This window comes from Melospiza melodia, chromosome W, assembly GCF_035770615.1.
Source record: "Melospiza melodia melodia isolate bMelMel2 chromosome W, bMelMel2.pri, whole genome shotgun sequence".
NCBI lineage: Eukaryota > Metazoa > Chordata > Aves > Passeriformes > Passerellidae > Melospiza > Melospiza melodia.
In genome coordinates this window covers 2,858,682-2,879,385 of record NC_086225.1, presented here as the reverse complement: position 1 = coordinate 2,879,385, position 20,704 = coordinate 2,858,682, and positions in this window count along the sequence as shown.

The following is a 20,704-nucleotide window of genomic DNA, read 5'->3' as shown; positions in this document are numbered from 1 at the left end:
GGTGAGCCTGACTGGAAATGAGTGGAGGAAACAGTCTATTGTGACTGGCCCAGAGGCACCATGCATTTTAGGCATGGACTTCCTCTGAAGTGGGTATTTCAAAGACCCAAAGGGACTCAGATAGGCATTTGAAATAGCTGCTGTAGAGACAGTGTCAAGCAGTTGAACAGCTTGCCTGGACTGTCAGAAAGCTCATCGGCAGTAGGTCTCCTGAAAGTAGAAGAGCAACGAGTGCCAATTGCCACCTCAACAGTGCACCGCCGACAGTACCAAATGAATCAAGATGCTGTGATCCCTATCCACAAAATGATCCATGAGCTGGAAAGCCAAGGGGTGGTCAGCAAGACCCACTCACCCTTCAACAGTCCCATTTGGCCTGTGCGAAAATCTGAAGGAGAATGGAGATTGACAGTGGACTATCGTGCATTGAACGAAGTGACTCCACCACTGAACGCTGCTGTGCCAGACATGCTGGAACTCCAGTACGAGCTTGAGTCCAAGGCAGGAAGGTGGTATGCCACTATAGACATTGCCAATGCATTTTTCTCCATTCCTCTGTCAGCAGAATGCAGGCCTCAGTTTGCCTTCACCTGGAGGGGTGTGCAGTACACCTGTAACCGACTGCCCCAGGGGTGGAAGCACAGTCCCACCATCTGCCATGGACTGATCCAGGCTGCACTGGAAAAGGGTGAGGCTCCAGAACATCTGCAATATATTGATGACATCATTGTGTGGGGGAAGACAGCAGCAGAAGTGTTCAAGGAAGGGGAGAAAATCATCCAGATTCTCCTAAAAGCTGGCTTCACCATCAAGAAGAGCAAAGTCAAGGGACTCGCTCAAGAGATCCAGTTTCGGGGAGTGAAGTGTCAAGATGGACGGCGTCAGATTCCCATCAATGTCATCAACAAGATCACAGAAATGTCTCCACCATCCAGCAAGAAAGAAACACAAGCTTTCCTAGGCGCCATAGGTTTTTGGAGGATGCACATTCCTGAATATAGTCAGATCGTGAGCCCTATCTACCTTGTCACCCATAAGAAGAACACTTTCCACTGGGGCCCTGAGCAGCAACAAGCCTTTGCACAGATCAAGCAGGAGATTGCTCATGCATTAGCCCTTGGCCCAGTCAGGACAAGACCAGAGGTGAAGAATGTGCTCTACTCTGCAGCCGGGAACCATGACTTGTCCTGGAGCCTTTGGCAGAAGGTGCCTTGGGAGACTCGAGGCTGACCACTAGGATTCTGGAGTCGAAGCTACAGAGGGTCTGAAGCCAACTATACTCCAGCAGAGAAAGAAACCTTGGCTGCCTATGAAGGAGTCCAGGCTGCCTCGGAGGTAATAGGCACTGAAGCACAACTCCTCCTGGCACCCTGACTACCAGTATTGGGATGGATGTTCAAAGCAAAAGTTCCCTCTATGCACCATGCCAGCAGTGCTACACAGAGCAAATGGATTGCTGTTATCACACAGTGCGCCCGTATTGGAAAACAGAATTGCCCTGGGATTCTGGAAATAATTACAAACTGGCCGGAAGGTGAAAACTTTGGTCTCGCTGATGAAGGGGAACAAGATGTGACACAGGCTGAAGAAGCTCCACCATACAACCAACTGCCAGCAGAAGATACACGCTACGCTCTTTTTACTGATGGTTCTTGCCGCATTGTGGGAATAAACCGGAAGTGGAAAGCAGCTGTATGGAGCCCCACACGACCGGTCGCAGAGGCCACTGAAGAAGTAGGTGGATCAACCCAAATTGCTAAACTCAAAGCCGTTCAACTGGCCCTGGACATTGCTGAAAGAGAGAGGTGGCCAAAGCTCTACCTTTATACTGATTCATGGATGGTAGTCAATGCTGTGTGGGGATGGCTGGAGAGGTGGAAAGAGCCTAACTGGCAGCATTGAGGAAAACCAATTTGGGCTGCTGAAGAGTGGAAAGACATTGCTACCAGGGTAGGGAAGCTGCCTGTGAAGGTCCACCATGTGGATGCCCATGTCCCCAAGGGTAGAGCTAATGAGGAGCACCAAAACAATGAGCTAGTAGACCAGGCTGCAAAGATAGAGGTGTCAAAGAAAGAATTAGATTGGCAACATAAAGAAGAGTTATTCCTAGCTCGATGAGCCCATGACGCCTCAGGCCATCAGGGCAGGGATGCCACCTATAAGTGGGCACGAGACTGAGGGGTGGATTTAACAGTATGGACAGTATTTCTCAGGTTATCCATGACTGTGAGACATGTGCTGCCATCAAGCAGGCCAAGCAAATGAAGCCCCTCTGGTATGGTGGGCGGTGGTCCAAGTACAAGTATGGGGCAGCCTGGCAGATTGACTACATCACATTGCCCCAGACACGCCAGGGCAAGCGCTACGTGCTGACCATGGTGGAAGCCACCACTGGATGGTTGGAAACCCACCCTGTGTCTCATGCTACTGCCCGGAACACCATCCTGGGCCTTGAAAAGCAAGTTCTGTAGAGACATGGTACCCCTGAGAGGATTGAGTCAGACAACGGGACTCATTTCAAGAACAGCCTTATCAAAACCTGGGCTAGGGAACGTGGCATTGAGTGGGTGTACCATATCCCCTACCATGCACCAGCTGCAGGCAAAGTGGAGAGGTACAACAGACTGTTAAAAACCACATTGAAAGCATTAGGTGGGGGAACTTTCAAAAACTGGGAGCAGCATCTGGCAAAAGCCACCTGGTTAGTTAACACCCGAGGCTCTACTAACCGAGTGGGCCCTGCCCAATCTGAGCCTTTGCATAGAGTAGGTGGAGACAAAGTCCCAGTGGTACATGTCAGAGGTTTGTTAGGGAAGACAGTTTGGATTAATTCTGACCTCGAATACAGACAAACCCATTCGTGGGGTTGTTTTTGCTCAGGGACCAGGTTGCACATGGTAGATAATGCAAAAAGATGGAAGAACACGATGTGTACCTCAGGGAGATCTGATTGTTGGATAAAACCTGTGTAAATATCACTGTTTGTTGAATGTTATTACCATTGTCTGTGTATAGCTGTATAATGGATGTATAATGTATGTGTTTGTAGAGTTAGAATTTATATTAGTTTTAGTAGTAAGCAGACGATATGGGGATAAGGGGTGGAATGTCCTGGGTTGGCTGTATGATGCTTTTATCCCCAATCATCTTGTTCTGTTTATGCTGAATGGTAAGTTTTGCACCTTTAAGACTTATTGCAGAGAGTGAAGGGGGGAGAGAAGTGCAGTTTTTTTTCCTCCAGACACTGCTCTCAGTCCCCCACATTCCTCCTCCTGAACTGTTGTTGTCTGAGGACAGACAGCGGGACAGAGCTCTTCTTTTGCTTTTTGGTTAGTGTTAGCTAGCTGAGGCAAAGAAGTTCCGTGGACTGTGTTTTTTTCTTTTCTTTGGACTTCTTGAAACCTGATCTGGACTGAACACCCAGGGGAGCACCGGCAGCTCACATCTCTGGCCCACTGGGCCGGGCCTGGCCTGCGACAATTCCAGCACCAGAGGGACTGATCAGAGACTGAGTGAGCTGCAACCCGGGGACAGGGTTTTCTCAGTTTGTCATCTCTTTTAGAGCGGTAAGGAGTCTCATTGTTTGATATTGTTTTGGTTTTATTGTTTAATAAACAGTTTTTTTCCACCTTTCTCCAAGGAGGTATTTTTTTTTTTCCTCCCGGACCAGTTGGAGAGAGGGGCCGATTGGATCTGCTTTTCGCAACGGAGCTCCTTCAGGGGATTCTTCCCCAAATTTGCTCTAAACCTGGAAAGGGGCGTGTGCTTGGAGCGGCCGGCTGGCTCCTGAATTTCGGTAAAACGCACGATGGTTCTCAGACCTAAGCTGACACCAGTACCAACACGGGCTGGTTTGACACTGCCAAGTGGCTCCTTCAATCTGCCATCAAGAAACACGGATGGTGAGTTTAGTCTTCCAGAGGAAAGAGCCGTGGTCTGTGTTCGGGACCGGCTGGCTCCTGAAATTCTGTAATACGCAGGATTTTTCCCAGACCCAAGATGGCACCACTACTAACTCAGGCTGGGTTGACAGTGCCAAGTGGCTCCTGCTATCTGCCATCAAGAACCAGGGAAGGTGAGTTTAGTTTGCTAGGAAAAAGGAGCGAGGTTTCTGTTCGGGGGCCTGTGGCTGAGAGTGGCCGGCTGGCTCCTGAAATTCCGCAATACGCAGGATGGTTCCCAGACCCAATCTGGCACCAGTGCCAAGTTGGGCTGCTTTGAAAGTGCCAAGTGGCTCCTACAATCTGCCATCAAGAAACAGGGCAGGTGAGTTTAGTTTGCCAGGAAAAAGGAGCGAGGATTATGTTTGGGGCCTGTGGCTGAGAGTGGCTGGGTGCCTCCTAAAATTCCACCTTTCACAGGATGGTTCTCAGACCCAGAAGGAACATCCAGACCCTTGAAGGGACATCCAAAACATATGCCCAGGGAAAGAAGGATAACCAGGCCTAGAGGGGCCCTGCCTCTAGCCAGGTAGAGGCTAGGGAAAATTGTGTTTTCTGGTCTGTGTGGATTCGTTGGCCTGGCACATCGGAACCACAAGTATATAAAGCTTTGGTTGATACTGGTGCGCAATGCACATTAATCCCATCAAGACATGTGGGGACAGAGTCTTTTTCCATTGCTGGTGTGACAGGGGGATCACAGGATTTTACTTTGGTGGAAGCTGATGTGAGCCTAATAGGAAATGAGTGGAAGAAGCATCCTGTTGTGTCTGGCCCAGAGGCCCCATGTATTTTGGGCATGGACTACCTTCGAAGCGGGTATTTCAAAGACCCAAAAGTTCTCAGGTGGGCATTTGGCATAGCAGCTGTAGTGACAGAGGGCATCCAGCAATTGAACACCTTGCCTGGGTTTTCTGAGAATCCGTCTGCAGTAGGATGCCTGACGGGTGAAGAGCAACAGGTCCCAATTGCCAATTCCATAGTGCATCGACGACAGTATAGAACTACTTGAGATGCTGTGATCCCCATCCATAAGATGGTCCGAGAGCTGGAGAGCCAAGGGGTGGTCAGCAAGACCCACTCACCCTTCAACAGCCCCATTTGGCCTGTGCGAAAATCTGAAGGAGAATGGAGATTGACTGTGGACTACCGTGCATTGAATGAAGTGACTCCACCACTGAGTGCTGCTGTGCCAGACATATTAGAGCTCCAGTACAAGCTTGAGTCCAAGGCAGCAAAGTGGTACGCCACTATAGACATTGCCAATGCATTTTTCCCCATTCCTCTGGCAGCAGTATGCAGGCCTCTGTTGTTATCTTATTGTATTTCATATTTCTAGAGTCCCATATAGTTGTTATTATATTCTTAAAGTCCATACCTTCTAGCTGTTTTCTACCACGTAGCTCTTCTCTGCAGCACAGTTCCTCATGGCTTCACAGGGGCTCCTCCAGGGCTCTCAGCACACCCCTTTATCCCAGTTATCTTTACGAGCCACAGCTGCTGCCCAACTAAGGACTTTGCAGCTGTAGCTCTTTTCGAATAGCTGGGACCCACTTATCCAATACATAGGACTCTCACTACATTTCCCCCTTTTTCTATTGCTAACAGATATATTCAAATACAATATAGATATTCAAGTACAATATATTAGTTTCCTTACAATACATGTTTTATGCCGAGACTCAAAGGCCTCATAACCCACACAAGTACAATACACACATTTCCCCATGACTCAAAGGACATGTGTGGGATCTCAGCACCTCAGGACTGATGTGCCGAGTCACCGAGACCACCCTTGGGGGGCTCGGAGGTCCTGGAATGTTGCCAGAAGCGTCTGGTCGCTGGACTTTGATCCTGCACGGGAGACGACACCTGTATGAGGACGGGAGGATTTCACTGGGATAAATGGTGAAGGGACAAGTTAATTAGAGTGTGAGACACAGGGTTTAGAATTTCGGTACAGGGGGGTCTGGAGAAGTAAGATGGAGGAATTGGGGCGTGTCCTGTCCTTCTTCTTCTTCTTCTTAGCCTCCATCTTCTGTGGTGGTGGTGGCACTTTGGGATTGGTCCTTACTAAAAGTGCACTGGTCAATAAGGGTGAAAGGTATTGGGGAAAATAGGTAAATATTGTATACGTAGTTTTGAGTATAAAGATAAGTGACCGCCCCGGGGGCTCTCAGTGTGCTCATGGCTGGCTTGCTGTGCGGACCTCTGTCGGGCCGAGAGAAAATCTTGCAGATAAAGAACTAATAAACACTGAAGACCGAGAAAAAACCTGAAGACTCCTTTTGTCCTTTGGAGCGCAGGCTGCCCAAGGCCATCCCGAGCCTTTCCAGGTCATTAAAACAGCCGAGACAGCGACAGACATGTACAACACACACATTTCCCCACAGCTCTCAGGCTGCATATCTCAATCATGTCAGGGTCACCAATTGTTGTAAGCATATTGTTGTATTTCATATTTCTCAAGTCCCATACTGTTGCAACTATATTCTTAAAGTTCATACCTTCCAGCTGGTTTTCTACCATGCCGCTCTTCTCTGTTCTCGGTAGTGCAGTTCCTCATGGCTTCACAGGGGCTCCTCCTGGGCTCTTGACCCACCCCTTTTATCCCAGCTACCTTCATGAGCCACAGCTGCTGCCCAACTAAGGACTTCGCAGTTGTAGCTCTTTTAGAATAGCTGGGACCCACTTATCCAATACATAGGACTCTCACTACAGGCCTCAGTTTGCTTTCACATGGCGGGGTGTGCAGTATACCTGTAACCGACTGCCCCAGGGGTGGAAGCACAGTCCCACCATCTGCCATGGACTGATCCAGACTGCACTAGAAAGGGGTGAGGCTCCAGAACATCTGCAGTATATTGATGACATCATTGTGTGGGGGAACACAGCTGCGGAAGTGTTTGAGAAAGGGAAGGAAATCATCCAGATCCTTCTGGGAGCTGGTTTTGCCATTAAAAAGAGCAAAGTAAAGGGACCAGCTCGTGAGATTCAGTTCCTGGGAGTGAAGTGTCAAGATGGACGGCATCAGATTCCTACAGATGTCATCAACAAGATCACAGAAATGTCTCCACCCACCAATAAGAAAGAGACACAAGCTTTCCTAGGCGCCATAGGTCTTTGGAGGATGCACATTCCTGAATACAGTCAGATCGTGAGCCCTCTTTTACCTGGTTACCCGCAAGAAGAACAATTTCCAGTGGGGCCCTGAGCAGCAACAAGCCTTTGTACAGATCAAGCAGGAGATTGCTCATGCAGTAGCCCTTGGCCCAGTCAGGACAGGACCAGAGGTGAAGAATGTGCTCTACTCTGCAGCCGGGAACCATGACTTGTCCTGGAGCCTTTGGCAGAAGGTGCCTGGGGAGACTCGAGGTTGACCACTAGGATTTTGGAGTCGAAGCTACAGAGGGTCTGAAGCCAACTATACTCCAGCAGAGAAAGAAATCTTAGCTGCCTATGAAGGAATCCAGGCTGCCTCGGAGGTAATAGGCACTGAAGCACAACTCCTCCTGGCACCCCGACTACCAGTGCTGGGGTGGATGTTCAAAGGCAAGGTTCCTTCCACTCACCATGCCACCACCAGTGCTACATGGAGCAAGTGGATTGCTCTTATCACTCAGCACGCCCGTATAGGTAAACTGAATCGCCCTGGGATTTTGGAGTTAATTACAATTTGGCCTGAAGGTGAGAATTTTGGTGTCACAGATGAAGAGGAACAAGAACCAGTGACACGGGCTGAAGAGGCTCCTCCCTATAACCAACTGCGCCAGAGGAAACATGCCACGCTCTATTCACTGACAGTTCCTGTCGCATCATAGGGATGAACCAGAAGTGGAAAGCAGCTGTATGGAGCCCCACATGACAAGTTGCACGAGCTACCGAAGGAGAAGGTGGATCAAGCAAACTTGCTGAACTCAAAGATGTTCAACTGGCCCTAGACATTGCAGAAAGAGAGAAATGGCCAAAGCTCTACCTCTACACTTATTCATGGATTGTAGGCAATGCCCTGTAGGGATGGCTGGAGAGGTGGAAAAAGGTTAACTGGAAACGTAGAGGAAAAACAATTTGAGCTGCTGATGAGTGGAAAGACATTGCTACCAGGGTGGGGAGGCTACCAGTGAAAGTCTGCCATGTAGATGCCCATGTTTATTTGCCATGATAAATGAGTGAGGTTTCTGTTCGGGGCCCTATGGCTGAGAGTGGCCGGCTGGCTCATGAAATTCCAAAATACACAGGATGGTTCCCACACCAAAGCTATCAGCAGTGCCAAGTAGCCCTGGTTTGGCAGCGCCAAGTGGCTCCTGCAATCTGCCATCCAGAATGAGGGAAGGTGAGTTGTGTTTGCCAGGAAAAAGGAGCGAGGTTTCTGTACAGGGGCTGTGGCTGAGTGTGGCCGGCTGGCTCCTGAAATTCCACAATACAAAGGATGGTTCCCAGACCCAAGCTAGAAGCAGTGCCTAGTAAGACTTGTTTGACAGTGCCAAGTGGTTCCTGCAATCTGCCATCAAGTAAAAGGGAGGGTCAGTTTCTTTTTTTCAGGGGAAAGAGATGAAGTTTGTGTGCGGGGCATATGTCCGGAGTGGCCGGCTTGCTCCTGAAATTCCTCATTACGCAGGATAGTTCTCAGACCCAAGCTGGAACCAGTGCCAAGTCAGAGTGGTTTGACAGGGCCAAGTGGCTCCTGCAATCTGCCATCAAGAACCAGGGGGGGTGAGTTTGGTTTGACTATAAAAAAAAGCGAGGTTTCTTTACAGGGGCCTGTGCCTGGAGTGGCCAGCTGGTTCCTGAAATTCCGCAATACGCAGGATGGTTCCTGGACCCAAGCTGGCACCAGTACCAAGTCGGACTGGTCTTACAAGGAAAGGTGGCTCCTGCAATCTTCCATCAAGAAACGCGGCAGGTGTGGTTTGTTTGCAAGGAAAAATAAGCAAGGTTTCTGTTCTGAGTCATGTGCCCTGAGTGGCCGGCTGGCTCCTGAAATACCGCAATACGCCGGATGGATCCCAGACCCAAGCTGGCACCAGTACTAAGTCAGGCTGGTTTGACAGTGCTAATTGACATCTCCAATCTGCCTTGCAGAACTGGGCCCGGTGACTTTTGCTTTTCTGAGAAAAAATCCGAGGCTTATGTTTGGGGCCTATGGCTGAGTGTCCGGCTGGCTCCTGAAATTCCGCAATACGCAGGATGGTTCCCAGACCTAAGCTGGAACCACTGCCAAATAAGACTGGTTTCACAGACTCAAATGGCTCCAGCTATCTGCCATCAAGAAACGGATATGGTGTGTTTAGTTTTCAAGGGCCAGCGCCGAGGTTTGTGTTCGGGGCCTATGACTGGAGTGGCCGGCTGGCTCCAGAAATTCCACAATACGAAGGATGGTTCCCAGACCACAGCTGGAACCAGTGCCAGGTAAGACTGGTTTCACAGACCCAAATGGCTCCAGCTATCATCCAACAAGAACCAGGGGAGGTGAGTTTAGTTTTCCAGGAAAAAGGAGCGAGGTTTATGTTGGGGGGCCTGTGGCTGAAAGTGGCCGGCTGGCTCCTGACATTCCACACTACCCAGGATGGTTCCCAAACCCAAGCTACGAGCCGTGCCAAGTCAGACTTGTTCTACAGTGCCAAGTGGCTCCTGCCATCTGCCATCAAGAAAAAGGGAGGGTGAGTTATGTTTTCCAGGGTAAAGTGATGAAGTTTGTGTGCGGGGCCTATGGCAGGAATGGCCGGCTAGCTCCTGAAATTCTGTTATATGCAGGATGGTTTCCAGACCCAAGCTGGCACCAGTATCAAGTCGGGCTGCTTTGACAGTGCCACGTGTCTCCTGCAATCTGCCATCAAGAACCGTATCCGGTGAGATTAGTTTTCCAGGGCCAGCGCCGAGGTTTTTGTTCGGGGCCTATGACTGGAGTGGCCGGCTGGCTCCTGAAATTCCACAATACGAAGGATGGTTCCCAGACCACTGCAGGAACCAGTGCCAAGTAAGACTGGTTTCACAGACCCAAATGGCTCCAGCTATCTGCCACCAAGAAACGGTGAGGGTGAGTTTAGTTTGCCAGGGGCAAGAGCCGAGGCATGAGTTCGAGGCATACGGCTGGAGTTGTCGGATGGCTCCTGAAATTCTGCAATACAGAGGATGGTGCCCAGACCCAAGCTGGCACCAGTACTAAGTCAGGCTGGTTTGACAGTGCTAAGCGGCTTCTCCAAGCTGCCATCCAGAACTGGGCCCGGGGAGTTTTGCTTGTCTGAGAAAAAAGCCGAGGCTTATGTTTGGGGCCTATGGCTGAGTGTCCGGCAGGCTCCTGAAATTCCAAAATACGCAGGATGGTTCCCCGACCTAAGCTGGAACCAGTGCCACAAAAGACTGGTTTCACAGACCCAAATGGCTCCAGCTATCTGCCATCAAGAACCAGGGCAGGTGAGTTTATTTTTCCAGGAAAAAGAGCGAGGTTTCTTTTGGGGGGCCTGTGGCTGAAAGAGGCCGGCTGGCTCCTGAAATTCCACACTACCCAGGATGGTTCCCAAACCCAAGCCACGAACCGTTCCAAGTCTGATTTGTTCTACAGTGCCAAGTGGCTCCTGCCATCTGCCATCAAGAAAAAGGGAGGGTGAGTTTCGTTTTCCAGAGTAAAGAAATGAAGTTTGTGTGCGGGGCCTATGGCAGGAATGGCCGGCTGGCTCCTGAAATTCCGCGATACGCAGGATGTTTCCCAGACCACAGCTGGAAACAGTTCCAAGTAAGACTGGTTTCCAAGACCCAAATGTCTCCAGCTATCTGCCATCAAGTACCAGGGGAGGTGAGTTTAGTTTTCCAGGAAAAAGGAGCGAGGTTTCTGTTCGGGGGTCTGTGGCTGAAAGTGGCCGGCTGGCTCCTGAAATTCCACACTACCCAGGATGGTTCCCAAACCCAAGCTACGAGCCGTGCCAAGTCAGCCTTCTTCTACAGTGCCAAGTGGCTCCTGCCATCTGCCATCAAGAAAAAGGGAGGGTGAGTTTCGTTTTCCAGGGTAAAGTGATGAAGTTTGTGTGCAGGGCCTATGGCAGGAATGGCCAGCTGGCTCCTGAAATTCTACGATACGCAGGATGGTTCCCAGACCCTAGCTGGCACCAGTACCAAGTCGGGCTGCTTTGACAGTGCCATGTGTCTCCTGCAATCTGCCATCAAGAACCGTATCCGGTGAGATTAGTTTTCCAGGGCCAGCGCCGAGGTTTTTGTTCGGGGCCTATGACTGGAGTGGCCGGCTGGCTCCAGAAATTCCACAATACGAAGGATGGTTCCAAGACCACAGCTGGAACCAGTGCCAAGTAAGACTGGTTTCACAGACCCAAATGACTCCAGCTATCTGCCATCGAGAAACAGAGATGGTGAGTTTAGTTTGCCAGGGGAAAGAGCCGAGGCATGAGTTCGAGGCATACGGCTGGAGTTGTCGGCTTGCTCCTGAAATTCTGCAAAACACAGGATGGTTCCCGGACCCAAGCTAGCAGCAGTGCCAAGTCAGACTGGATTGACAGTGCCAAGTGGCTCCTGCAATTTGTGATCACGGACCGGGGCGGGTGAGATTTCATTGACTATAAAAAGGAGCGAAATTTCTGTTCGGCGGCCTGTGGTAAAGAGTGGCCGGCTGACTCCTGAAATGTCGCAATACGCAGGATGGTTCCCAGACCCAAGCTGGCACCAGTGCCAAGTAAGACTGGTTTCACAGTCTCAAGCTGGTGCAGCTATCTGCCACCAAGAAACGGTGAGGGTGAGTTTAATTTGCCAGGGGAAAGAGCCGAGGCATGAGTTCGGGGCCTATGGCTGGAGTTGTCGGATGGCTCCTGAAATTCTGCAATACACAAGATGGTTCCCAGACCCAAGCTGGCACCAGTACTAAGTCAGGCTGGTTTGACAGTGCTAAGCGGCTTCTCCAATCTGCCTTGCAGAACTGGGCCCGGTGAGTTTTGCTTGTCTGAGAAAAAAGCCGAGGCTTATGTTTGGAGCCTATGGCTGAGTGGCCAGCTGGCTCCTGAAATTCTACGATATGCAGGATCGTTCCCAGACCCAAGCTGGCACCAGTACCAAGTCGGGCTGTTTTGACAGTGCTAAACGGCTTCTCCAATCTGCCATCCAGAACTGGGCCCGTGTTATGGTGTGCTGTAATGTCCCATTTTGGGCTTCCAGGTCATTCCCCCAGGTGTGCCTATGCCTCTCTCCCTTCCCCCTTGCCCCCATGCTGAGTGAGTCCTGTCAATCAGGCTTAACATTCCAGCAAGGCGTCAGTGTGGTTGGTCAAGTTCAAAGGATGCCCCTATGCCCAGAGGTCATTGGCCTTTCTGGGTGTCATCTTCCGCTGAGACCCTGCCCCTCTCACCTGGTTGGTGGCTCACCTGTACCTCCCCTCCCCCTGTCCCTGAGCTTAAAAAGGTGATGAGAACATGCGGTCTCGGTTCTGTTGGAGCAGTTGCTCACGTTGAGACCTCTGTAACCATGGAATAAACCTCTGGACATTAAACCCTCCAGCAGAATCCTCTCCTTTTTCTCTTCACCATCACCTGAAGCTATTCCTCCTGAGGTAAATGGGGTTCCTAACAAGCCTGGACTTGTTCAGTGCCCAGCTGCAACCACCAGCAAGCCAAGGTATCTCTGGGGTGATGCACCGCAGTTGCTGCCTTTGGCCCAGCAGCGAGGGTCAGACTGGCCCAGGCACTACCTAACTGGTAATATTGGGAGCCTTTTTCCAATAGGCCCGGGGAGTTTTGCTTGTCTGAGAAAAAAGCCGAGGCTTATGTTTGGGGCCTATGGCTGAGTGGCCGGCTGGCTCCTGAAATTCCAAAATACGCAGGATGGTTCCCAGACCCAAGCTGGAACCAGTGCCAAGTAAGACTGGTTTCCAAGACCCAAATGGCTCCAGCTATCTGCCATCAAGAACCAGGGCAGGTGAGTTTATTTTTCCAAGAAAAAGGAGCGAGGTTTCTGTTGGGGGGCCTATGGCTGAAAGTGGCCGGCTGGCTCCTGAAATTCCACACTACTCAGGATGGTTCCCAAGCCCAAGCTGCGAGCCGTGCCAAGTCAGACTAGTACGACAGTGCCAAGTGGCTCCTGCCGTCTGCCATCAAGATAAAGGGAGGGTGAGTTTTGTTTGCCAGGGTAAAGTGATGAAGTTTGTGTGCGGGGCCTATGGCAGGAATGGCCGGCTGGCTCCTGAAATTCTACGATACGCAGGATGGTTCCCAGACTCAAGCTGGCACCAGTACCAAGTCAGGCTGCTTTGACAGTGCCACGTGTCTCCTGCAATCTGCCATGCAGAAGCGGAAGAGGTGAGTTTTGTTTGCCAGGGAAAATTGCCGAGGTTTGTATCTGGGGTCCTGTGGCTGGGAGTGGCTGGCTGGCTCATAAAAATCCACAATATGCAGGATAATTCTCAGACCCAAGGTATCACCTCTGCCAAATCGGTCTGTTTTATACTACCAAGTGTCTCCTGCCATCTGCCATCCAGAAGCGGGGCAGGTGAGTTTTTTTTTTTCCAGGGAAAAGACCGTGCTTTCTGTTTGCGGGCCTGTGGCCAAGAGTGGCCGGCTGGCTCCTGAAAATCCACGATATGCCGGATGATTGCGAGACCCACGGTGGCACCTGTGCCAAGTCGGGCTGGTTGGATAGTACCAAATGGATCCTGCAATCTGCCATCCAGAAGTGGGGCAGGTGAATTTTTTTTGCAAGGGAAAAGGGCCGAGGTTTGTGTTTGGGGGCCTGTGGCTGAGAGTGGCCGGCTGACTCCTGAAAATCTTTGTTACGCAGGATTGTTCCAAAACCCAATGTGGCAACACTGCCAAGTCGGGCTGGTTTGGCAGTTCCAAGTGGCTCCAGCAATCTGCTATCACGAAGCGGGGTAGGTGAGTTTATTTGCAAGGCAAAAGGGCCGTGGTTTTTTTTTGGGGGGCTGTGGGTGGGAGTGGCCGGCTGGCTCCTGAAAATCCATGATAAGCAGGATGGTTCCAAAACCCAATGTGGCAACACTGCCAAGTCGGGCTGGTTTGGCAGTTCCAAGTGGCTCCTGAAATCTGCCATCCAGAAGCGGGGCATGTGAGTTTTGCTTGCCATGGAAAAGGGCCATGGATTGTGTTTGGGGGCCAGCGGCTGGGAGTGGCCGGCTGGCTCCTGAAAATCCACGACACGCAGGATGGGTCCCACACCCAATGTCGATGAAGTACCAAGTCGGGCTGGGTCGAACGTGCAGAGTGGCTCCTGCAACCTGACATCCCGAAGTGGGGCAGGTGAGTTTTTTTTGCCAGGGAAAAGGGCCGTGGTTTGTGTATGGGGGCCTGTGGCTGGGAGTGGCCGGCTGACTCCTGAAAATCCACAACACGCAGGATGGGTCCCAGACCCAACGTGACAACACTGCCAAGTCAGGGTGGTTTGAAATTGCCAAGTGGCACCTGCAATCTGCCATCCAGAAGTGGGGCAGGTGAGTTTTTCTTGCCAGGGAAAAAAGCCGAGGTTTGTGTCCGGGGTCCTGTGGCAAAGTGTGGCCGGCTGGCTCCTGAAAATCCACGATATGCAGGATGGTTCCCAGACCCAAGGTGGAAACTCTGCTAATTCGGACTGGTTTCTTAGTACCTAGAGGCTCTTACAATCTGCCATCCAGAAGCGGGGCAGGTGGGTTTTGTTTGCCAGGGAAAAGGGCTGAGGTTTTTTTTTGGAGGCCTGTGGCTGGGAGTGTCCGGCTGGCTCCTGAAAATCCACGATACGCAAGATGTTTCCCAGACCCGAGGTGGCACCAGTACCAAGTCAGGCTGGTGTGATAGTACCAAGTGGCTCTTGCAATCTGCCATGCAGAAGCTGGGCAGGTGACTTTTGTTTGCAAGGGAAAATGACCGATATTTGTGTTTGGGGGCCTGTGGCTGGGAGTGGCCGGTTGGCTCCTTAAAATCTTTGATATGCAGGATGGTTCCCAGACCCAAGGTGGCAACGCTGCCAAGTCAGTATTGTTTGACATTGCCAAGTGGCTCCTGTAATCTGCCATGCAGAGGTGGGACAGGTCAGTTTTTTTTGCAAGGGAAATGGGCTGAGGTTTCTGTTTTGAGTCCTGTGGCAAGCAGTGTCCGGCTGGCACGTGAAAACCAAAGATACGCAGGATGGGTCCCATACCAATGGTGGCACCAGTGCCAGGTCAAGCTGCTTTGATTTTACTAATTGGCTCCTGCAATCTGCCATCCAGAAGCAGGGAAGTGAGTTTTGTTTTCAAGGGAAAAGTGCTGTGGTTTGTGTTTCGGGGCCTGTAGCCGAGGGTGGTGGTTGGCTCCTGAAATTCATTGATATGCTGGATGGTTCCCAGATCCAAGGTGGCACCAGACTGAAGTCAGGCTGGTTTATAGTACCAAGTGGCTCCTGCTGTGTGCCATCCAGAAGCGGGGCAGGTGTGTTTTGTTTGCCAGGGAAAAGAGCCGAGGTTTGTGTTTGGGGGTCTGTGGCCGAGATTAGCTGGCTGGCTCCTGAAATTCTTTGATATGCATGATGGTTCTCAGACCCAAGTTGGAAACATTGCCAATTCAGGCTGGTTTGATAGTACGAAGTGGCTCCTGCAATTTGCCATCCAGAAGCGGGACAGGTGAGTTTTGTTTACCAGGGAAAAGGGCCTTGGTTTGTGTTGGGGGGCCGGTGGCTGGGAGTGGCCGGCTGGCTCCTGAAAACCCACGATACGCTGGATGGTTCCCAGACCCAAGGTGGCAACAGTGCCAAGTCGGGCTGGTTTGACATTGCCAAGTGGTGCTGCAATCTGCCATCCAGAAGTGGGGCAGGTGTGTTTTGTTTGCCAGGGAAAAGGGCCGTGGATTGTGTTTGGGGGTCAGTGGCTGGGAGTGGCCGGCTCGCTCCTGAAATTCTTTGACATGCAGGATGGTTCCAAGAACCAAGGTGGCACCAGTGATAAGTAGGGCTGGTTTTCATAGTACAAAGTGGCTCCGGCAATCTTCTATCCAGAAATGGGACTGGCGAATTTTGTTTTCATTTGAAAAGTACCGAGGTTTGTGTATGGGTCCCTGTGGCCGAGACTTGCCGGCTGGCTCCGGAAATTATTTGCTATGCAGGATGGTTCTAAGACCCAAGGGGAAACATTGCCAAGACTGGCTGGTTTGATATTACCAAGTTGCTCCTGCAATCTGCCATCCAGAAGCGGGGCAGGTGACTTTTGTTTACCAGGGAAAAGGGCCCTGGTTTGTGTTTTGGGGCCTGTTGCCAAGAGTGCTGGCTGGCTCCTGAAATTCATTTTAATGAGAGATGGTTCCCAGACCAAAAGTGGCACCAGTGCCAAGACCTGCTGCTTTGATAGTACCAAGTGGTCCTGCAATCTGCCATGCAGAAGCGGGGTAGGTGAGTGTTGTTTGCAAGGGAAAAGGACCAAGGTTTGTGTTTGGGGGCCTGTGGCCGGGAGTGGCTGGCTGGGTCCTGAAAATCCACGACACACAGGATGGTTCCCAGACCCAGGGTGGCACCAGTGCCAAGTCGGGCTGGTTTGATTTTCCCAAGTGGCTCCTGCAATCTGTCATCGAGAAGCGGGGCAGGTGAGTTTTGTTTTCTGGGGAAAAGGGACGAGGTTTGTGCATGGGGGCCTGTGGCCGATAGTGGTTTGCTGGCTCCTATAAAGTCATTGTTATGCAGCATGGTTCCCAGTCCCAATTTGGCACCACTGCCAAGTCCGGCTGGTTGGTTAGTGCAGAGTGGCTCCTGCAATCTGCCATCCAGAAGCAGGGCAGGTGAGTTTTGTCTTCAAGGGAAAAGGACCGAGGTTTGTGTTTAGGGGCCTGTGGCAGATAGTGCTGGCTGGCTCTTGAAATTCTTTTTTATGAGGGAGGGTACCCAGACCCAAGGTGGCACCAGTGCCAAGTCTTGCTGGTTTGATAGTACCAACTGGCTCCTTCTATCAGCCATCCAGAAGAGGGGCAGGTGAGTTTTGTTTGCAAGGGAAAAGGGCCAAAGTTTGTGTATGGGGGCCTGAGGCCGTGAGTGGCTGGCTGGCCCCTGAAATTTTTTGATATGCATTATGGTTCTAAGACCCAAGGTGGAACACGGCCAAGTCAGGCTGGTTTGACATTGCCAAGTGTCTCCTGCAATCTGCCAGCCAGAATTGGGGCATGTGAGTTTTGTTTTTCCGGGGAAAAGGACCAAGCTTTGTGTTTGGAGGCCTCTGGCTGAGAGTGGTATCTGGCTCCTAAAATTCTTTTATATGCAGGATGGTTCCCAGACCAAAGTTGGAAACGCTGCCAAGTCGGGCTGGTTTGAAATTGCCAAGGGACTCCTGCAACTTGCCATCCAATATTGGGCAGGTGAGTTTTTTTCCAGGGAAAAGAGCCGAGGTTTGTCTTTAGAGTCCTGTGGCCAGCAGTGTCCGGCTGGAACCTGAAAGCCAATGATACGCAGGATGGGTCCCAGACCCATGGTCGCACCAGTGCCAAGTCAGGCTGATTTGTTAGTACCAAGTGGCTCATGCAATAAGCCATCCAGAAGCGGGGCTGGTGAGTTTTGTTTGCCAGGGAAAAGGGCAGTGGATTGTGTTTGGGGACCAGTGGCTGCGAGTGGCTGGCTGGACCCCAAAAATCCACAATACGCAGGATGGTTCCCAGACCGAAGGTGGCAGAAATGCAAAGTAGGGCTGGTTTGATAGTACCAAGTTGCTCCTGCAATCTGCCATCCAGAAGCAGGTCAGGTGAATATTGTTTTCTAGGGATAAGGGCCGTGGTTTGTGTTTGGGGTTCTGTGGTTGGGAGTGGCTGGCTCACTCCTTAAAATCCACGACGCGCAAGATGGTTCCCAGTCCCATGCTGGCACCAGTGTAAAGTCGGGCTGGTTTTGTTAGTACCAAGTGTCTCCTACAATAAGCCATCCAGAAGCGGGGCAGGTGAGTGTTGTTTTCCTGGGAGGAGCGCCGTGGTTTGTGTTTGGGGGCCTGTGGCCGGGAGTGGCCGGCTGGCTCCTGAAAATCCATGATACGCAGGATTGGTTCCCACACACAAGCTGGCACCAGTGCCAAGTCGGGCTGGTTTGATAGTACCAAGTGTCTCCTGCAATCTGCCAGCCAGAAGTGGGGCAGGTGAGTTTTGTTTGCCAGGGAAAAGGGCCATGGTTTTTGTTTGGGGGCCAGCGGCTGGGAGTGGCTGGCTGGCTCCTGAAAATCCACGTTACGCAGGATGGTTCCCAGACCCACGGTGGCACCAGTGCCAAGTCAGGCTGATTTGTTAGTACCAAGTGGCTCATGCAATAAGTCATCCAGAAGTGGGGCAGGTGAGTTTTGCTTGCCAGGGAAAAGGGCCGTGGTTTTTGTTCGGGGGCCGGTGGCCGAGAGTGTCCAGTGGGCTCCTAAAATTCTTTCATATGCAGGATGGTTCCCAGACCCAAGGTGGCAATGCTGCCAAGTCGGGCTGGCTTGACATTGCCATGGGGCTCCTGCAATCTGCCATCCAGAAGTGGGATAGGTGAGTTTGTTTTTGCCAGGGAAAAGGGCCGTGGTTTTTGTTTGGGTGCCTTTGACTGCGAGTGGCAGGCCGGCTCCAGAAAATCTGTGATACGCAGTATGGTTCCCAGACCCAAGGTGGCACCAATGCCAAGTAGGGCTGGTTTGATAGTACCAAGCTGCTCCTGCAATCTGCCACCCAGAAGCGGGGCAGGTGAGTTTGGTTTGCAAGGGAAAAGTACCGAGGTTTGTGTTTGGAGTCTGTGGCCGAGAGTGCCTGGCTGGCTCCTGAAATTCTTTTATATGAGGGATGGTTCCCAGACCACAGGTGGCACCAGTGCCAAGTCTTTCTGCTTTTATAGTACCAAGTGGCTCCTGCAATCTGCCATCCAGAAGCGGGGCAGGTGAGTTTTGTTTGCAAGGGAAAAGGGCCAAGGTTTGTGTATGGGGGCCTGAGGCCGAGAGATGCTGGCTGGCTCCTGAGATTCTTTGATATGCAGGATGGTTCTCAGACCCAAGGTGGAACACTGCCAAGTCAGGCTGGTTTGACATTGCCAAGTGTCTCCTGCCATCTGCCATCAAGAAGCGGGGCAGGTGAGTTTTGTTTGCCAGGGAAAAGGGCCGAGGTTTGTGTTCAGGGGCCTGTGGCCGAGAGTGGCCTGCTGGCTCCTGAAAATCCACGATACGCAGGATGGTTCCCAGACTCAAGGTGGCACCAGTGCCAAGTCGGGCTGGTTTGATAGTACCACGTGGCTCCTGCAATCTCCTATGATCACATGGAGAAATACTTTCTGGTGTCCGTACTGGGCCATATGCTCTTTCTTCTCTCCCTCGACTTCTCCATCACCTCTCATCTGTTTTACATGCGCTATCTTCAAGGTCCACAGGCTACTTTTCACAGAATCTTCAGGCCTGATGCAGTAAGAATGATGAATAGAACAGAGCTTGGATCTATTTTCCAGTTTGGATAAAATGCATTCTGCACCCAAATCCAAGGAGAAGGTGCTGCCCCGATGCCCAGAAAAACTTTCACTACTGCTAGTGTTCTACGTCAACCGCAACTTAGTCTGAAAGAAAAGCTTTATCTCTGAGAGCATCTGAGAGGTTTGCATGAAGCACTGATATCTGACATATGCAATTTTGAATAGGAGAGGAAAAAGAAAATGGCAAGAAGTTTTTAATTTTCGTGGTTTCAATTTTAATTTCCGTGCACTTTTTCAAAACTTGTCAGCTCAAATGCCCATCAACATCTTTTAGTCATCTGTAAGTCAGTATTCATATAAAATGTGCTTCAAATCAAAAGAATTTCAAATTTGCACTTCAAGTTTCTATGCCTAGATTTATGATTTCCTACACATATTAGATGAAAGGAAGGCCTTTTTTACTGTGGGAGTGCTGGAACACTGGAACAGGTTGCCCAGAGAAGTTGTGGGTGTCCCATCCCTGAAAGTATTCAAGGTCAGCTTGGACGGGGCTTGGAGCAGCAACAAAGGAGAAGCTTGACGGTAGAGAAACAAAGTTGGACTATAAAAGAAACTCGGATTGAAGTATAGGAGCAAGTTTTCTCTCAGCTCTTGGGGTAAATTCAAAGTTGTACAAAATGACATTTATCTGTGATTTTCACTACTGTAACAGAAAGGTTCATGAAAACTGTACAGAAGATAGCAAATTTTAAAAGAGATAAGAATTACAGCATAAAATCCATGGGATGGGTTACAACATGAGACACTCTAAGAGAAAATCTCTGTGTTTCAGCACTTCATCATGGTAAGATTTCATGAAGTGCCAAAGAAGGCGGCAAAATATCATTCGGGACATTATTTACTGGAATTCAGCCTGGCCATTAGTAGGAACTGGGTTTGAACACATCATGTAGATATACCACACACACTTTCCCTTCACTGAAAAATTACTGTTTACAACGAATAAGCAATTGACGATCAAAATTGATTGAAAGCATCTTAAACATGTCAAGTATTTCATTGTAGATGATCTGTGATCCAAATGCTTCTTCCACCTTAGAGAGGGACAGAACAATTCTTCCATATCATGATGGTTTAAAATTGTATCAACCAATGTTTTCTGCTGAAAAGATATCATCTATTTTTTTCTATTTTTGGAAGAAAATATTCCTAGACATACAACAGGTGAGAACTAAGTAATTTTAAAGAAACAAATGAAATGAAAATATTCTGTAAATAGAATTAAATGAAAAGCTGTGTTTTAAATAGGAGCTAAATATTAAACAGAATTTTTGTACCAGGCATTTGAATTACTGCACCAGCTCTTTTGCCCATAAAGAGAGGCATTTAGCATTTCAGTCTTTTCCAAGGTGTTCATGATC